The following is a 16,707-nucleotide window of genomic DNA, read 5'->3' as shown; positions in this document are numbered from 1 at the left end:
AATGCGCTGAAGTTGTTTCTTCAGTTTCTTGACGGTAGCACAATACACATCAGAGCTGATCGTTGCACCATGAGGGAAACCATCAGAGTTCCAGAAGCCCGTCGCCATGACTTTAGTGGCTGAGGTTGCGTCTTTGAACTTTCTTCTTCAGAGCAGCGGCGGTGAGGCGCCACTCCATTGATTGCCGTTTTGTTTCCGGTTCGAAGCGAACATCCCATGTTTTATCGCCTGTGGCGGTGTTCGACAAAAAGTGGTCACAATGAGCCTCCTAACGCGCGAGCAGTCCCGCACACATGGTCTCTCGTTGTCTTTGTCGTCTTCTGATGGGCGGCGAGCAGCCCAGCGGGCACACGGCTTTCAGTAGCCCAACTGGTGGCCGAGTGTGTCAGCACTGGCAACAGAGAAGTCCAGCTGAACAGTGAGGTGATCTGTCCATCACCTCGAATGAGAGTGTCCGTACGTTCCAACACTGCAGGAGTCACAGTTGTGTGCTACCGCCCGGCACTCTGCTTTGCACCACCTTCTTGCGATGATGACGGACACCTCGCCCAACGACTCACCGTGCTTTTGTTCTGTTCCAGATCTCCATAGACATCCTGCAAGTGCCTATAAATATGTGCAACGCTCTGATTTTCCACCAAAAGACACTCAATAACAGCTGTCTGCTTGAAACGTACCTTCGTTGCAGACGCCTTTTCGAAGGTTACTTTTAGCGCCGCTATCTATCGCAACTTCATGAAACTATAACAGCCGACGCGGGAATATTGCACTAGGTCACAAATCAGATTCCGAATTTTTTAAACCGAAACTGGCCGAGAAAAAAAAGTTTTGCTTTACTTCCTGAAAGTCTCTTGTAATTCAATCTAACGTATGAGCAATGTTGCAAAAGAAAGTTTATGTGGTTCAACATTTGTGCTCAGCACATCTGTTACAATTTGTGCATGAAGTTTTATCTTTCCACGTACGAGCGAGGGCTGGGCTGTCAGCGATACAATCAACCCCAATACATCCAACAGATACCTAACATACACAAAGATGAAACAGAATAACTTTAAAAATGATGCAACCATCTTTACAAACAAATTTAAAATTTGTAACGGATGAAGGCTTTATATGAAAAAAGATGATTTTCTTTGTTTTTTATTATTAAAATAGGGAAACCAAAAGTTGTGAAAAACATCTCTTATATTGAAAGGGTGTCCCTAGCTCTTAATGTATGCACTTTAAAGCCCATATCTGCTCTACGTTTTAGAGCCTCTTGATTTAGTCCCTACTACCACCTATGAAAGCTGGAAGTTGCCTATGACGGTTGGCCGTAGATGGAAGTTGGTTGGCACAGATGTGTGTGACATCTTACACACACTAGTACATCGCTAATCGGTCAGCAGGCTGTGGTAAGTGGTACTCTCTAGCGACCACTACATTTTTACACATTGTAATCATGCAACGCCTTTGTTAACATGCAGTAATATGGTTTGATAAAAGCTGTAGTTGTTTTTGTTACAAAATTCCTTTTTTCCAAGATTAAACTCACAGTAAGCGCCCACTTGAAATGCAGAGAAAAGAGCGGTAAGTGGAGAGAATGCACTGAAAGCCTCTGTGAGGAGGAGGATTTGTCTGATGGCATGATAGTTGAAACAGGAGTCGACAGGGAAGAAACGAGGATCAAGTACTACAACCAGAATCTAAAAGAGATTTGTTGAATTAAGATCAAATAAGGGAGACGGGATAGGTAATATTCCATCGGAATTTCTGAAATTATCGAGGAAAGTGGCATCTAAACGATTATTCATGTTGAGGTATAGAATGCGTGTGGCCTATACCATTAGCCTCTCGGATGTCGTGTGACTAGGACCACCCATCGGGTAGACCGTTCGCCGGGTGCAAATCTTTCGATTTGACGCCACGTCGGCGACTTGCGCGTCGATGGGGGCGAAATGATGATGATTAGGACAACACAACACCCGGTCTCTGAGCGGGAATCGAACCCAGGCCCTTAGGATTGACATTCTGCCGCGCTGACCACTCAGCCACCGGGGGCGGACGACTTTCGGATGAGCATCAACCACACGATTCCGAAGACTGCAAGAGCCGACAAGTGCGAGAATTATCGCACCATCAGCTTAACACCTCATGCATCGAGCTGCTGACAAGAATAGTACATAGAATAATGCAATAGAAGATTGAGGGTCTCTTAGATGATGATCAGTTTGCTTTAGGAAAGGTACATGCACCAGTGAGGCAGTTCTCACGTTGCAGGTGATGATGGAAGCAAGAATGAAGAAATGTCAAGACATCTTCATGGGATTTGTTGACCTGGAAAACGCGTTCAACAATGTAAAATAGTTCGAAATTCTGAGAAAAATAAGGGTAAGCTCTAAGGAAAGACGGGGAATACACAATCTGTACAAGAACGAAAGAAGACCAAGAACAAAGTGCTCGGATTAAAAAGACGTGAAACAGGGATGTAGCCTTTCGCCCCTACTGGTTAAGCTACACATCGAAGAAGCAAATAAAATAAAAGGTTAGGAGTTGGATTAAAATTCGTGGTGAAGGGATATCAACGATGAGAATAACGGATGACATAGCTACCCTGAGTGAAAGTGAAGAAGTACAGTATCTGTTGAATGTGACGAACCGTGTAATGACTGAAAAATATGGACTGAGAGTGAATCGAAGAAAGATGAAAGTAATGAAAAGTAGCAGAAACGAGAAACTTAACGGTAGAGTTGGGGATCACGAAGTAGACGAAGTTAAGGAATTCTGCTACCTAGGCAGCAAGATAACCCAATGATGGACGGAGCAAAGAGAATACAAAAAACAGACTAGCACTAGCAAAACGGACATTTCTAGTCAAGAGAAGTCTACTACGATCAAACATAGGCCTTCATTTCATGAAGAAATTTCTGAGAATGTGCGTTTGGAGCACAGCCTCCTTTGGTAGCGAAACATAAGACTGTGAGGAAACCAGAACAGGATAGTATCTAAATATTAGAGATGTGGTGCTACAGAAAAATACTGAAAATTAGGTGGTTGACAACATAAGGAATGAGGAGCATCTCCGCAGAATCGGTGAGGAAAGGAACATATGGTAAACAATGATAAGAAGAACGGACAGGATGAGAGAACATGTGTTAAGACATCAGGTAATAACTTCCATGGTACTAGATGGAGCTATTGAAAGCAAATCTATAATGGAAGACAGGGACTGGATTACACTGAGCAAATAATTGAGGACGTAAGTTGCATTTACTACTCTGACATGAGAAGTTTGGCACAAGAGAGGAATTCGTGGCGGGCCGCATCAAACCAGCCAGAAGGCTGATGATTCAAAAAAACTGTCCTCGGTATTTTTATATATTAAATGAAAGCAAGTTCTTAAAGTTGTGGTTTAACGAATGGAGGATTCAGATAATGCAAATTAGATGTGGCTGTTAATTTCGCCCTTCTTGCGGAGTGAATAAAGAAAAATATAAATGTATGATGCACAATTTACTGTCACGTTCTTTCGTGCATTTTTATTTTATCTTTTACTTTAATTTCGTCATACATTATTAGTGGCATCAGGTTAAAGTGTTTATTAATTGTTTAATTCCTTTTTATGATGGAAGATCTTCCTTTATGTTGTATCAGTGTTCTAAGACTATTGAAAAACCACTATTGACAAAATGTACCTTTCGGCTTCAGGTATGTGTATATTTCCAGAAGTTTTAATGTTATTTGCGCAACTCTTGACGGTACTGTTTTGAACGTTACACTTCTATAGTTTTTATTTGGTTTCCTCTTTTTCATCTTGTAACCTATATCTGAAAACGATCTACAGGGTGTATAGAAACCGGTAGTTTTAAAAGAAATTGTGATCCAGAGGCTGGGTGTGCATTTAATAGAAACAAAGGTTTCGTCAAGAGTGCCCCAGGAAATTGTGGTAGGGCCAATATTTTTCTCTAATCTCATAGACAATCTGACGGATAGGGTGATCAGTAAACTGCGACTGTTTTGTGATGACTGCGTAGTCTACGGGAATGCGTTGTCACTGAGTGTAGAAGGATGGTGTGACGAAAGGCAGTTTGCTCTGTACGTCGAAAAAATTAAGTTAATACAGAAGCAGTCGTGTAATTTTTGAATACAGTATTGGTGGTGTGCTGCTTGGCTCAGTCACGTCGACTATACATCGAGATATCACACTATAAAGCGACTGAGAACTCACGAACACATATACCATTGTAAGTGTCGACTATAGCCAACCAAACAGACATAAAATGACGACATCGCGAAAGAAGAACTTACCATAATCCTGCAGGTGTCGAAAGCTAACTGATATAAAGACAGTGACGTGAAGAAAATATTCATCAGGGTGAGGGTGCTCGCGATTTAAAAAAAAAAAAAAAAAAAAAAAAAGTCGGAGTAGCTTACAGTAGTGCACACTCGGAACGAATCGCGAATCGTTTTAAAACAGCTGAACTGAATGTAGGCTTTTGCGCCAAACGATTCTTGGGACCAAGACTGTGCCATAGAACTGGCGAGAAACATATATAACTGTAGTGATTGATTCGTGTGTTGTATGCGCGTGTGTGGCTGTAACTGTCTATGTGCTGTTAATAATTCATCGTAATATCACTTAAAGCTACACATAAAATATTTACTCCAACTTCTTATCACGGGAGAGTGTTATTGTTTTAGATATTCTTAAGTCTTTATTTATCAAAGAGCCTGATAAATAAATAACTTTGGAATTTCTGTATAGACGTAAAATAAATTAGGAACAGCTCGGTGTGAAGCACCTTCATCTTGTAGATCTAGAAATACCTCAGGTTTCTAATTCAATATCTTTTGAGATGAATAATAATTTCTACTTCCATGGATTCACGTGGAGAAACACCTTTTGCATTCTACACTTACTATTAATTCAAAGTTGAGAAGTTTCGTAACTGTGAAAATCTCGTCACTTGAACAAAGATACCCGTGAAGAGGCACCAAAAGAATATTTTACTATCGATACGACTTTTTCCAAAATGAAATTAACTTGCCTTCAATATGTTTGCTTAAGAAATTAATTGTAAACCTTCTCCATTTTTCTTTGCGACATGTAATATTGGAGTAATCTGAACAAGAATCTACCGTCTTGCATAAGGCGACCAACAATAGAAATTACAACTCTCGCTGTACCCCATGTTATTAATCTCTGAAAAACGTACAACTGAATTTTCACACACGTAGGGGTGCTACAGTCACTGAAATAAATAGTTTGATTATAAATAACAGCACTTATTGACCACAAATATGTTACAAGATAAATACGTCCCCATCCATATCTTTCTAATATGAACATTTGAACCAGAATAAAATAATTATGAAAAATCTATTTCTATTTTTTAATTGTTTTCCAAACATAGATCATCCTACAATTCTGATACTGTTTTTCGTATACATCACAGTGAGATAATTAATATTTTTATGCACTCTTTTGCACAAGGAATAACTGTCCGTTTGCCGGCCTCGAGGCCGAGCGGTTCTAGGCGCTACAGCCTGGAACCGCGCGACCGCTACAGTCGCAGGTTCGATTCCTGCCTCGGGCATGGATGTGTGTGATGTCCTTAGGTTAGTTAGGTTCAAGTAGTTCTAAGTTCTAGGGGGCTGATGATCACAGCAGTTAAGTCCCACAGTGCTCAGAGCCATTTTTTGAACTCCCTCCCAAAGGACCAGTACAAAGCTTCCCTAGAAAGACTGGACCGAAATAATATAAAGTTTTGTAGACAGACATTCCACATGCACTATCTGTTAATTCGTCACATCACAGTTTACACAATGTCCTCGTGTTCCGCTCTTAGAAGTAGGTCCTACTTATGTAAGAGGTATCTTATTACTAAGTTACGCTAAATGAAACTTTTAAGATATTCAAATGTATTAACAGCCATTAACGTTTTTCTTAATCACGCTTTAGCTACGTAGTTTTTATTTCAAAAATCGTGTACAATCACAGTGTCAGCATAGTTGTGCTCTGACTGTCGCGCTGCTCTTACTGCACAGTATGAAAATGGCTGAGGCTGCTTTCTGTTCCTAGTGAGACACGCACGTGGAACACGGTTAAAAAGTGCTGAGAAATAGGCTGTTCTTAATGTATTTCATAAATTTACGGAGATACTCCGCGTTAAGTTTTCCGTGTGTTGTATAAAATGTAGTTGACGAACGTATAGCGCAGTCGGTAGTGTAATGGGACGTGAACCATTTGAAATAGTACACGTGTGGGTTCAAACGATGTTTTATGAAAGACTGTCCATAAAAGTTGTTTAAATTAAGAAAACATAACAATTTAATTCTTTAAGGCAAAAATGAGAAACCAAATCCTCTTTATTTTGACTACGTCTATCGTTTTATACCACAGAGGTAGATAAGTACCAAAGAAACACGAAAAAGAATCATTTTTCACAGCATCGAGCATGTCATACAAATTCTGCATTATTACATTTACCACCATTACAATATGAACCCAATATAACTGATTTGGAGCCAAGCTGCGGGATTTGGCCCGAGAAGTAACAAGACTGTTAAGCTGCCAGACGTACTGGATCTAACGCACGCAGCTCTTTCACATGTCACTGCCGAACGCTGGCGGGATATAGAACGGCTCGTCATAAGAGAAGATAAAATGCTGCGCCTGGTTGGCTTCGTGGATTCTGTTGTTGATAGGCTCGTTATCAATGTAGCAGGTAACACTACCAGAACTGAACTGTATTTCTCGGATTCGGATAAGGAAGGAGCTAAGAGATTACCAGACGACTGACTGTAAGTAATACCTTCAGTGGCTTCAGTATTTTAACTGTATGGTGAAATCCTTCATTACTCTCTTACGCTACACACAGCTTATGCAGAAAAATTACCCCGTGATTAAGTCAGGAATTTTCATCGTTCTTGTTTTTAATTACAATAGTACGATAGCTAAAAACGATAACGTGTAACGTATTGCGGTTTTCGTCTAGTCGTCTAAGGAGCATAGTGTGGGAGATTTAAAGTGTCTAATTTCATTCTGATTACAAATTAAATGTCATTCGAAGCTGTATTGCTCCTCTGCTCCTCTTTTTTTACGTGTGAACTGCACGTCACTGCAGTCTAGCTGTACCAGCTGACCGGTCAGTGCCGTTCAAGTTAAGTGCGCCGGTGAAGCTGTTGTCTCGTATTATCGCTAAGTAGATGTGCACGTAACGCACAGCACAAAACGTACCCGTATTATCATACTTGACAGTACTGGGGACAGCTTGGCTGCAGTCCCACGTGAAACGGAAATCTGCTGAGGTTCCAGCAAACACGTAAGGATACACAGTGCAATGTTCACTTCAGGTTTATTCTTATGATGAACGGATTGTATGTTATGTGAACACTCTTACTTCAATTGTGGGTTCTCAATCGCATTTGTTTTAACCAGTTATTAATTAATCAGTTCAAACATCGTCCTTCAAACACATAGTTTCAAATTTCTAGTCGGTTTGTAATTTCACCCACTGCAAATAGGTATTAACTCAACAGTTCACCAAGAATTGTTAGTTACACACGATTACATTGGTCGTGAGTTCAAAATTGTGTTTAAAAATCATCGGTCCATATTTGAAGATAGCTATTACATAACGTATTTCTTATTAAATAAAACAGTAAACTAGTGAAAAACTGCGAATATCTCTTGGGGGGTACGCCCATGGCTATTGGGCTTTGTATTAATGATGTTTGGCCGATTTCTCACTATACTACTGCAACCAATGAAAAAAGGTCTGGTAAAGTATAACATTCCCTGGAAAGATACTTGTTAATACCCCCACCTGGGCTGCAGGCAATGGGAAAAAAGCTGAGGACGACCAAAGAGGAGAACCTGCCCGAAGTCTTCAGTCTGTTCCCATCAGTGCGTTCGCATGATAATTACCATTTAGTTACAAACTGGGCTGATAAAGTTGTTAATGATGTTTCCAAATTAACCTATGAATTTTTAAAAGTACCAGTTTCCAAATTAACACTGTGAAGTTTTAAAATACCAGTACAAATACATGTTTCTTAAAAGAACTTGTTGCAACTACATTCATTACATGGTACTCTGGAACTCAAGAATGTAAATGTGAGCATTATTCTTTGAAAGTGTATGGGTACACTGTCCATGTGTAACAAAATATGTTGGAGAATTTGTGTTTTATAATCTTGCGGTGAAATACATAGTTTCTTCTTCAGGTATCTGATTCGTCAATGTTGCCCCAAGGTACAGGAAAGGACCCTTTTACATCGACATGGGTTGGCCAGTAAACTGCGATGAAGCGGGTGCAGAGACAGGCCCCATTGGTGGTCAGCTGCTGCAGCCGCCGTAGAAACTGCCTTAAATAGGCAGGATGAGATTATGTTAACACATTTGTTCTTCTCAAGTGATGGAAATGAAAAGCAAATGGTTAGTGCTCAGATCAAAAGCTCAGGAGAATATCTAATTTGATTTGTTATTTCAAGTTGTAATTGCTCCAAAACAAATTCTATTTTAGGGGCTATATCATCATCAAAATTACCACAAGCCTTCAGTACTTCTTTGAAAAAACTAACCGAAATTATAACCTTGTTAATTACAACCTGATGAATGAGGGAGAATACATCAAGAAAACAGAAGAACTTATAGAACGGAATGACATCCTACTATGAGGTGCCAAAGGAACATTCAAAAACTCTTAAAAACCCTCAGAGTCACCCTCATGGGAGCTCAAGTTAAATACATGACACAAAAGAGTCCCAAAGCACCCAGCCTCAATAGTTTACCAAAGACACATAAAAATAACTTTCCAATCAGGGTCATAATCAATTTCAAAATACACCATCATACCACTTACATACATTACTACAGAAACCTAAAAATACCAATGAATTGATAGAAAATATAAAAGATATAAATATACCATCAACAGCAACCCTGGTGTCTTTTGACATCACATCCATGTACACAAATGTGCCAGTAGAAGAAACAATTAGATTTGTTAAGAAACAGCTGCAGTATCTGGGGGACACAACAAGTACACACATAGATGAAATAGAAGCCTCCTTAAAGTTTATAACAGAACAGAACTACTTCACTTTCAAGAAAGAGTTCTATCTGTAAAAAGATGGTCTACCAATGGGTACAGCCATCATTGGTCTACTTGCAAACATATTTCTAAAGCACATTGAAAACAAAATATTACAATTCATTTAGTGATGTAATTTTAAGGTGAGTGTCTGAACAAAATGGGGCAAATTACAAATATTGTCATCTTGATAATGAAGGTGTTTTATCTGTGTTTGCTTTAACAATAACATACGTTTTTGAGTGGTGTCTCCCTTTAGCAAAACACTATTTTGTTTTTGTCCCAGACTTGTTTCACTGCAGTTGCTGCATCACCAGTGTTTTTTCTATTGTTATCAATCAAACAATTTTACATATAAAATTCAACAGAATCTGTCTTTCACATAAAGTAATACCTAACTATATACATGTAAATATAAGCCGCATGGGATTAGCCAGGCGGTCTAAGGTGCTGCAGTCATGGACTGTGCGGCAGGTCCCGGAGGAGGTTCGAGTCCCCCCTCGGGCATGGGTGTGTGTGTTTGTCCTCAGGATGATTGAGGTTAAGTAGTGTTTAAGCTTAAAGTCCCATAAGATGTCACACACATTTGAACATTTTTGTAGATGTAAACAGTATGTAACCTGCAGCCCAACGTGCCAAACACAAAGCTGAAATTGAGTCACTGAAGCAAGAAATTACATACCTACATGCAAAAATCTCTGAAATACTTAATGATATCACGAATACAGTCAAACAAAACACAGAAACACAAATAAAAACCAAATGGAAAAAACAACAACAAAAACTAAATGCCCTCTTGAAACAAAATGAAATCATTACACATAAAAATAGAAAGCAAACGAACCGCACACTTCACAAAGTCTGGTCAACCTTATTGACATACAGCTATCTTACCAAGAAATAAAGGATGCCTCCTTGCTACCCTCCCTGTTTTCCTTTCCCTGTTGCTTCATAACCTGGTTTATGAGTAACTAAATCCACTTTCCCTTCTTCCCTTTCTTTCCCCTCTCTCCTCCCTGATGAAGGAACATTTATTCCGAAAGCTAGGAGCTTAAAATTTCGGTTGTTTTTTGTTTTTCTATCGGCTGTACTGAGCTGAGGTAAGTACTGGCCAGCCCCTATATCTCTTTGTTAGTAAGTGTTTCACACCTTTATATGAGATTTTCCATTAATTAGAGGAAATATGATAACTACTAAAGGAAAATTGTCTCAGGTTGAAGGGGACACATAGACCCCCACAACGTCAAAGGCAGGTAGTAAGCTTATCCTCCCTCCTCCATTGATAAGCGAGTCCAGAAAAAACAGAGGCAAGAAATAGGGAAACAGACCTATAGAGGATGGCAGTTATCCATGAAGGTTCTCCGCTGGTGGCCACTACCTCGCAACAGGAGGAACTAGTACAGATGGCCCTCTTTGAAAAGAATGGGGGGGGGGGGGGGGGACGCAGGCCCAGGTCGCAACTTCAGGAGGGTCTATCTGGACCGTGGTGGACTCATTTTTGTCTGTGAGGGGGTGCACACAGTATAATGGCTCAAGGACAAGGTGCCTATGATATCCCCATGGGAAGATACGAAGCTGCTGCTCAAGACAGCAGCAGAGCTTCTTAAGACCACAAAGATATCACTATGGGTACCCAAGGTCCTTAAGGAAGTCTCTCCCAAGACTCTGTTGGGGAAAATATGGGCCCAGAACCCAAAAGTTCCGACAGAAGACTGGAGAGTGATTAACCAGAAGGTTGCTCCGGAAGGATGAACCCTGCTTGTGGAGGTTGGTGAGAAGACCCTGAAGACAATGCGGGAGCAGGACCTGAAACTGTTTTTAGGGTTCTCGCAGGTCACTGTCAGAGTTCTCAAAGATGGCAGTAAGACGGAGCCTCGAGATGCTGCAAATTAATCTGCTGCACAGTAAAGGGGCCTCTGCTGCCCTGAACCGCTGCCTGGGGCGACAGGAAGTGGACGTGGTCCTGATACAAGAACCCTATTTATACAAAGGGGGTGTATCAGGCCTCGGAGGCACTGGAGGTAAGCTGATCTATGCTAGAAATCTAAGAAATTCCAGAACATGCATCTATGTTAGAAACGGCATTTCTTTCATGCCAATGATGGATTTCGCGCTCTAGGGACTTATGACCATCAAAATGCAGCAATGTGAGGAAGTTATCACAAGGGAAATTGTCTTGGCCTCAGCATACCTTCCTTATGAAGACAGTTCTCCCCATCCCTTGGTGGTGAGGAGACTGATAGTGACTTGCCAATCAGCAAGGTGACCAACTGCTGGTATGGTGCTACACCAATGCCCAGAACCTAGTGTGGGGCAGCAAGGACACCAACAGTAGAGGTGAGTACCTTCTTGAATTTCTCTTAGTTAACAACTTAGAAGTCCTGAATAGGGGCAATGAACATACATTCAGGAATAGCAGAAGGGAAGAAGTAACTGACATAACATTTGGTTCCTTGACGTAAAACAATGGCATGTGGTGTTGGACCCATCCTCATCAGACCACATGTACATTAAACTCAAGGTTGAAATGGGAATCAGACAGACCATTACTTATATAAATCCCAGGAAAACAGACTAGGAGACATGTAGGGGGGACCTTGACTTAGGCTTATCGGAAATTAAAACCACGATAAGGAAGCCAGTAGAATTTGAGGAAGTAGCAGAGGATGTTACCTCTTCCATAGTGACCTCTTATCAAGACAACTGCACAATCACAAGTAAGTGCACAAATACGAGTGTTCCTGGTGGAATAACAAATTGGAAACGCAAAGAAAACAGGTACAGAGACTGTTTAATATTGCGAGACGCAAAGGACAATGGGCTAAATATCGTGAGACCATTGTCAGTTACAACCTTGCAATAAGACAAACAAAGGAGGCATCCTGGAAGGCATTCTGTGAGGAATTGGAGGGCATGGCTGCACAAGCCAGACTTCACAAGATTCTCACTAGAGTACCAACCAATGCAGGAGGTATGTTGAGGAAGGACGCTGGGGAATATACAAAGACAGCACATGAGATGCTGAAATTGCTCCTCAAAACTCACTCTCCTCAATGTGTTCTGCTGGATAACACAGACCAGTATGTGACCCCAGAGAGACATCGGTTCTCAGACACTCGAAGAGAGGACTGAGAATCTGCCAAGGAGTGTGTGAACTTCAACAAAATCCAGTGGGCAGTGGGAACATTCCAGCCGTTGAAGTCACATGGCCCAAATGGAATTTTTTCCAGCTCTCCTGCAACAGGCAGGAGGAAAGCTTATAAGAATCCTATGCAGGCTATTTAGGGTTAGCTTAGCAGTAGGAATCATTCCCAATGTTTGGAGGGGAGCGAAGGTTGTTTTCATTCCAAAGCCAGGGAGAAATGATCATACCAAAGTCAAGGATATGAGACCAATCAGTCTGTCCTCCTTCATTCTCAAAACACTGGAAAAACTGGTTAATCTATATGTTGAGGAGAGGAGGCTATGTAAGGTCCCTCTATACCTAAACCAACACACATACCAAACACGTAAATCATGTGAAACAGCTCTCCACCAACTCGTCGGGAAGGTGGAAAAAACTCTTCACTTCCAAGAAATAGCCCTCTGCATCTTCCTGGATATTGAGGGGGCCTTAGTATCACGGCAGCAGAAGAGCATGATCTGGGGACCACTATATGTAGGTGGACCAGAGCCATGCTTAGTGGAAGGAAGGTAAAGGCTACCATGATGAATGAAAAGATGGTAATTAAGACCACTAGAGGCTGCCCACAAGGAGACGTTTTGTCTCCTCTATTGAGGAATCTAGTGGTGAAGGAACTCATTGAGGAACTAAATTCCAGATAATGCTTCTGCCAAGGATACGCAGATGACCTTGTCAGAGTAATACTTGGCAAATTCACTGACACAGTCAGGAATATGGCACAAGGAGCAAAAATGGTGCATTAAACAGGATCTGAGAGTTAATCCTAAGAAGACTGTTGTGGTGTCATTTATGAAGAGAATATTCAGCATGCAAGTTGGAATCTAAAGCTCTTCGATAAACTCTACCTGTGAAGGGGTCAGTGAAATATTTAGGGGTAACCTTGGATGAGAAGCTAACTCGAGCCCCTCATATTAAGAGTATCTGCTCCAAGGCAAAAAGCACTTCGGTGAGTACTAGAAGGACTTGTGGCAAAAACTGGGGCCTAAGCCCCAGGGGTATGCACTGGATATACACCACAGTGGTTAGACCTAGGATTTCCTATGGGGCCGTAGTGTGGTGGTAGATGGTAGAACAGCGGACTGCTGCTAAAGAGCTTGCTAAGGTGCAGAGACTGGCCTGCTTAGCCATAATGGGCCGAATTAGCAGCACACCAACTGCTGGAATGGAAGCCATGCTGGACTTGCCTCCACTTCACCTTTGGGTTAAGATGGAGGCAGCAGACTTAAAACTGGCAAAAACTGGGTCTGATTTGGATATCCAGAATCACACACTAACATAGTGAGTGACATAAATATAAGTAAGGCTGGGGAAAAGCCTGCTGACTATATAATAACTCCTAACTGCTTCAACAAGCCTTACAACATAGCAATTGGAAGTAGGGAGCAGTGGGAGAAAACAGTTTGACACCGTACTGGCTTAGGAAACAGCACGTAGGATATTGAGCCAAGGTCCATAAACAAAAACATGGTAAGGTAATGATTCCCAAGCCATGTTTTAAAAGAAACTCTGTAATCCTGGGATTGAACAAGAAAGAGATCAAACTCAGTAATGGACTGACGACCGGCCATGGGAACTTCAAAAAACACCTACACACAATGGGTATAATGGAAGAGGACCCTAAATGTAGGATCTGTGATGAGGGTGAAGAAACTGCATCACACCTAATCTTTGCACGCATGGTACTGGAGAGTAAACCTTCGGAACAACTAGACCTGGGGAAATTGTGTCTAATAAAAAAACTGGTTGAGGGACACATTGCACTATTCGAGGGCACTGGTTGGCTTTACTAGATATACAGGGAGTGATACCACACAATAAACCTAGCTTCGGTGTAGGCAGTGGCGGGTTAGACCTAAGCTGGTTTAGCTCTCCTGTTAAAATCAAATCAAATAAAAACAATAACAACATATTGACAGGAACAAAAACAGAATAAGAAGAAACATGCAGAGAAATAAAAAACAAACTTAAAAACAAAGCACTAAGAGCAGACAAGGGCAGTATCATGATAATTATAAAACCTTAAAATTTCTGGAAGACAACAATATAACAAAACTAACCAGTGAGCCAACTCAAAGGTACCAGAAAAACACACAAACACTTCTAAAAAATATCTTACACATATTCACAAAACAGAAAGCAAAATGGCTGAAACAAAAGAACCCTCAAGCACCCACACTGAACAGCCTACTAAAGCTGCACAAAGAGGGCATTCTGATACACCCCGTTGTCAACTCCAGAAGTGCACTCACATACCACTCAGACAGAGAAATGCATACATACTTGCAGAAACATTACACATACACAAATAACAGAACCATACACACCGACGAGCTGATACAAAAAATCAAAGACAACATACCCACAACAGCCACACTCATATAATTTGACATCACATCCATGTACACCAATATCCCCACCTTCAACATCATCAAACAACAACTACAGGAACAGACAGAAATTTCCAAACACCACATAAAAAAAATAGCTAGCATTCTAAAACTATTTACAGTGCAAAACTATTTCTCATTTTAGAATCAGTTCTACTCACAAGAAGACAGACTTTCTTGACCTCACAATATACAGAGACAACAACGAACACCATTTGTCTACATTCAGAAAAGTAACCACCACCAGCACAGTCATTCACAAAGATTCGAATCATTTGTCTACACAAAAACTAGCTGGTTTCCAATATATTATACACAGACTGAACAAAAATCCACTCACTGAAAGCAACTATAACAATGAATTACAGCCAATCAGACAAATAGCTGTAGAGAATGGATATGACACAAACACTATACATAAACTGAACCACAAAATTAAAACAAAATTTAAAAAGACACCCAATACACAAAAGCCTTCTTACTAACTTATACACAGATCACAAAAACTAGCATGCATGAACAAGAAACACCCCCAATAGCACATAAGATATATATAGTAATAATGATAAATCCTCAAACCTACTCTCCCGCCCCCCTTTACACACACACACACACTGAGAAATTAAACAAAACCGCCAATGACATCTTCAACTGTTCCACTGTCTGCCATAGCCACTACATTTTGGAAATCATAATTTTTGCGTAAATGTTTTGCCTACATTAAGTTGTATAAAGTATCAGGTTACAAACTATAAAGAAAAACAGACACTATTAAACGTAATACAGAAGTAAAACCACACCATGTGGTAAGAAAGTATGAATATATAATTGTATGTGCTCCTCAAAAACCTTTAATTACTATTTAGAAACTAATATTTGTTTGTATTTCAACGGTAAAGAACATTCCTCATGTTTAATAACCATAACAAAACCATCCACTCATTATGCTGAAACTGCAGTGAAAAATGTCTGGTACATAAACAAAACAATGTTTTGCTAAAGGTGGACCCCACTCAAAAACGTATGTTACAAATATTGCATTTCTTAGGACTACAGCAGTTAAATTATTACAAATGTGATATTGAACTTTATAGAAATAAAAATTTGAGCCACAGAAGGTGATACATTGCTACTGAAACATGTCTGGGGAAATATAAAAACGAACTAATTGTGTTTGCATAAGGCTGATTTCCAAAACAACCCTGTTTTTAAATCCCAAACACAGCAGAACGAAAGAAAAAGCTTCAAACCTTAGTAAAATGAGTATCTTGTGAACGACACCAAAAGAGTTACCTAAGAAACCGTTTAGATAACTCACCAGATTATCGAATTCCATCCTTTTGTCACATTTCAAGTTATAGGTTGACCCTTGCACAGAAGATTACAGCAACCAGCCACTTTTTAAAGTGCTATGTATTTATTTAAACAGCGCCGTTATCGGTTTCGAACCAATAGGTTCATCTTCAGACTGCTAGTTCACATTTCATTTTATATTTTGTGTCTTGTTTCCCCATCTGACGAAATTTTCTGGGAGAGGTGATGCGCTACAACCGGAAAGAAATGTAAGGCAAAGCCGTTTTAATTGTCAATGTGCCTCATGACGATTTTAAGTGACGTAAACAAATTATTATTATTAAATGGATGATGTTTCGATTACTTACATTGAACAATCCGTGCCATTACGTTCTATTGCAGGTTGCTTATCATCTTGCAATATCCAAAACTGTATTATGCACTTCCTTTGTGTATAATTATGCACAAAATAGATCACACGACTAATACACTCATAGGTTCCATAACATAGAAGCAAGCATTCGAAGCTCGCGTCATTTCAACTACAACGTTGCCAAAGACTTCCACTCTCAGAGATATTTGATTACGTCCATGTGTCTGACAGTAGAAATTACAAACCGCGCGACTGCTACAGTCGCAGGTTCGAATCCTGCCTCGGGCATGGATGTGTGTGATGTACTTAGGTTAGTTAAGCAGGCAGTAAGTTAAACTCTTGAGTTCGGCGCGATGGTTAAAGCGAAAGCGAATAGTAGTTCATGATGTGGAT

General features: G+C 40.4%; 1 long non-coding RNA gene across 1 annotated transcript in view; it reads right to left on the bottom strand.

The window, feature by feature from the left end:
* LOC126333309 (uncharacterized) overlaps positions 1 to 16,481 on the bottom strand; it is a 100,518-nt gene extending 84,037 nt beyond the window's left edge. The window contains exons 1-3 of the long non-coding RNA XR_007564101.1: positions 16,310 to 16,481; positions 15,967 to 16,192; positions 8,913 to 9,010 (exon numbers count right to left, since the gene is read on the bottom strand). This is a non-coding gene — a long non-coding RNA (uncharacterized LOC126333309). The remainder of the gene's footprint in view (positions 1 to 8,912; positions 9,011 to 15,966; positions 16,193 to 16,309) is intronic.
* Positions 16,482 to 16,707: the final 226 nt, after the last annotated feature.

Source organism: Schistocerca gregaria, chromosome 2, assembly GCF_023897955.1.
Source record: "Schistocerca gregaria isolate iqSchGreg1 chromosome 2, iqSchGreg1.2, whole genome shotgun sequence".
Classification (NCBI taxonomy): domain Eukaryota; kingdom Metazoa; phylum Arthropoda; class Insecta; order Orthoptera; family Acrididae; genus Schistocerca; species Schistocerca gregaria.
Note: the sequence above shows the minus strand (reverse complement) of the source record. Positions and strands in the feature narration are given on the sequence as shown.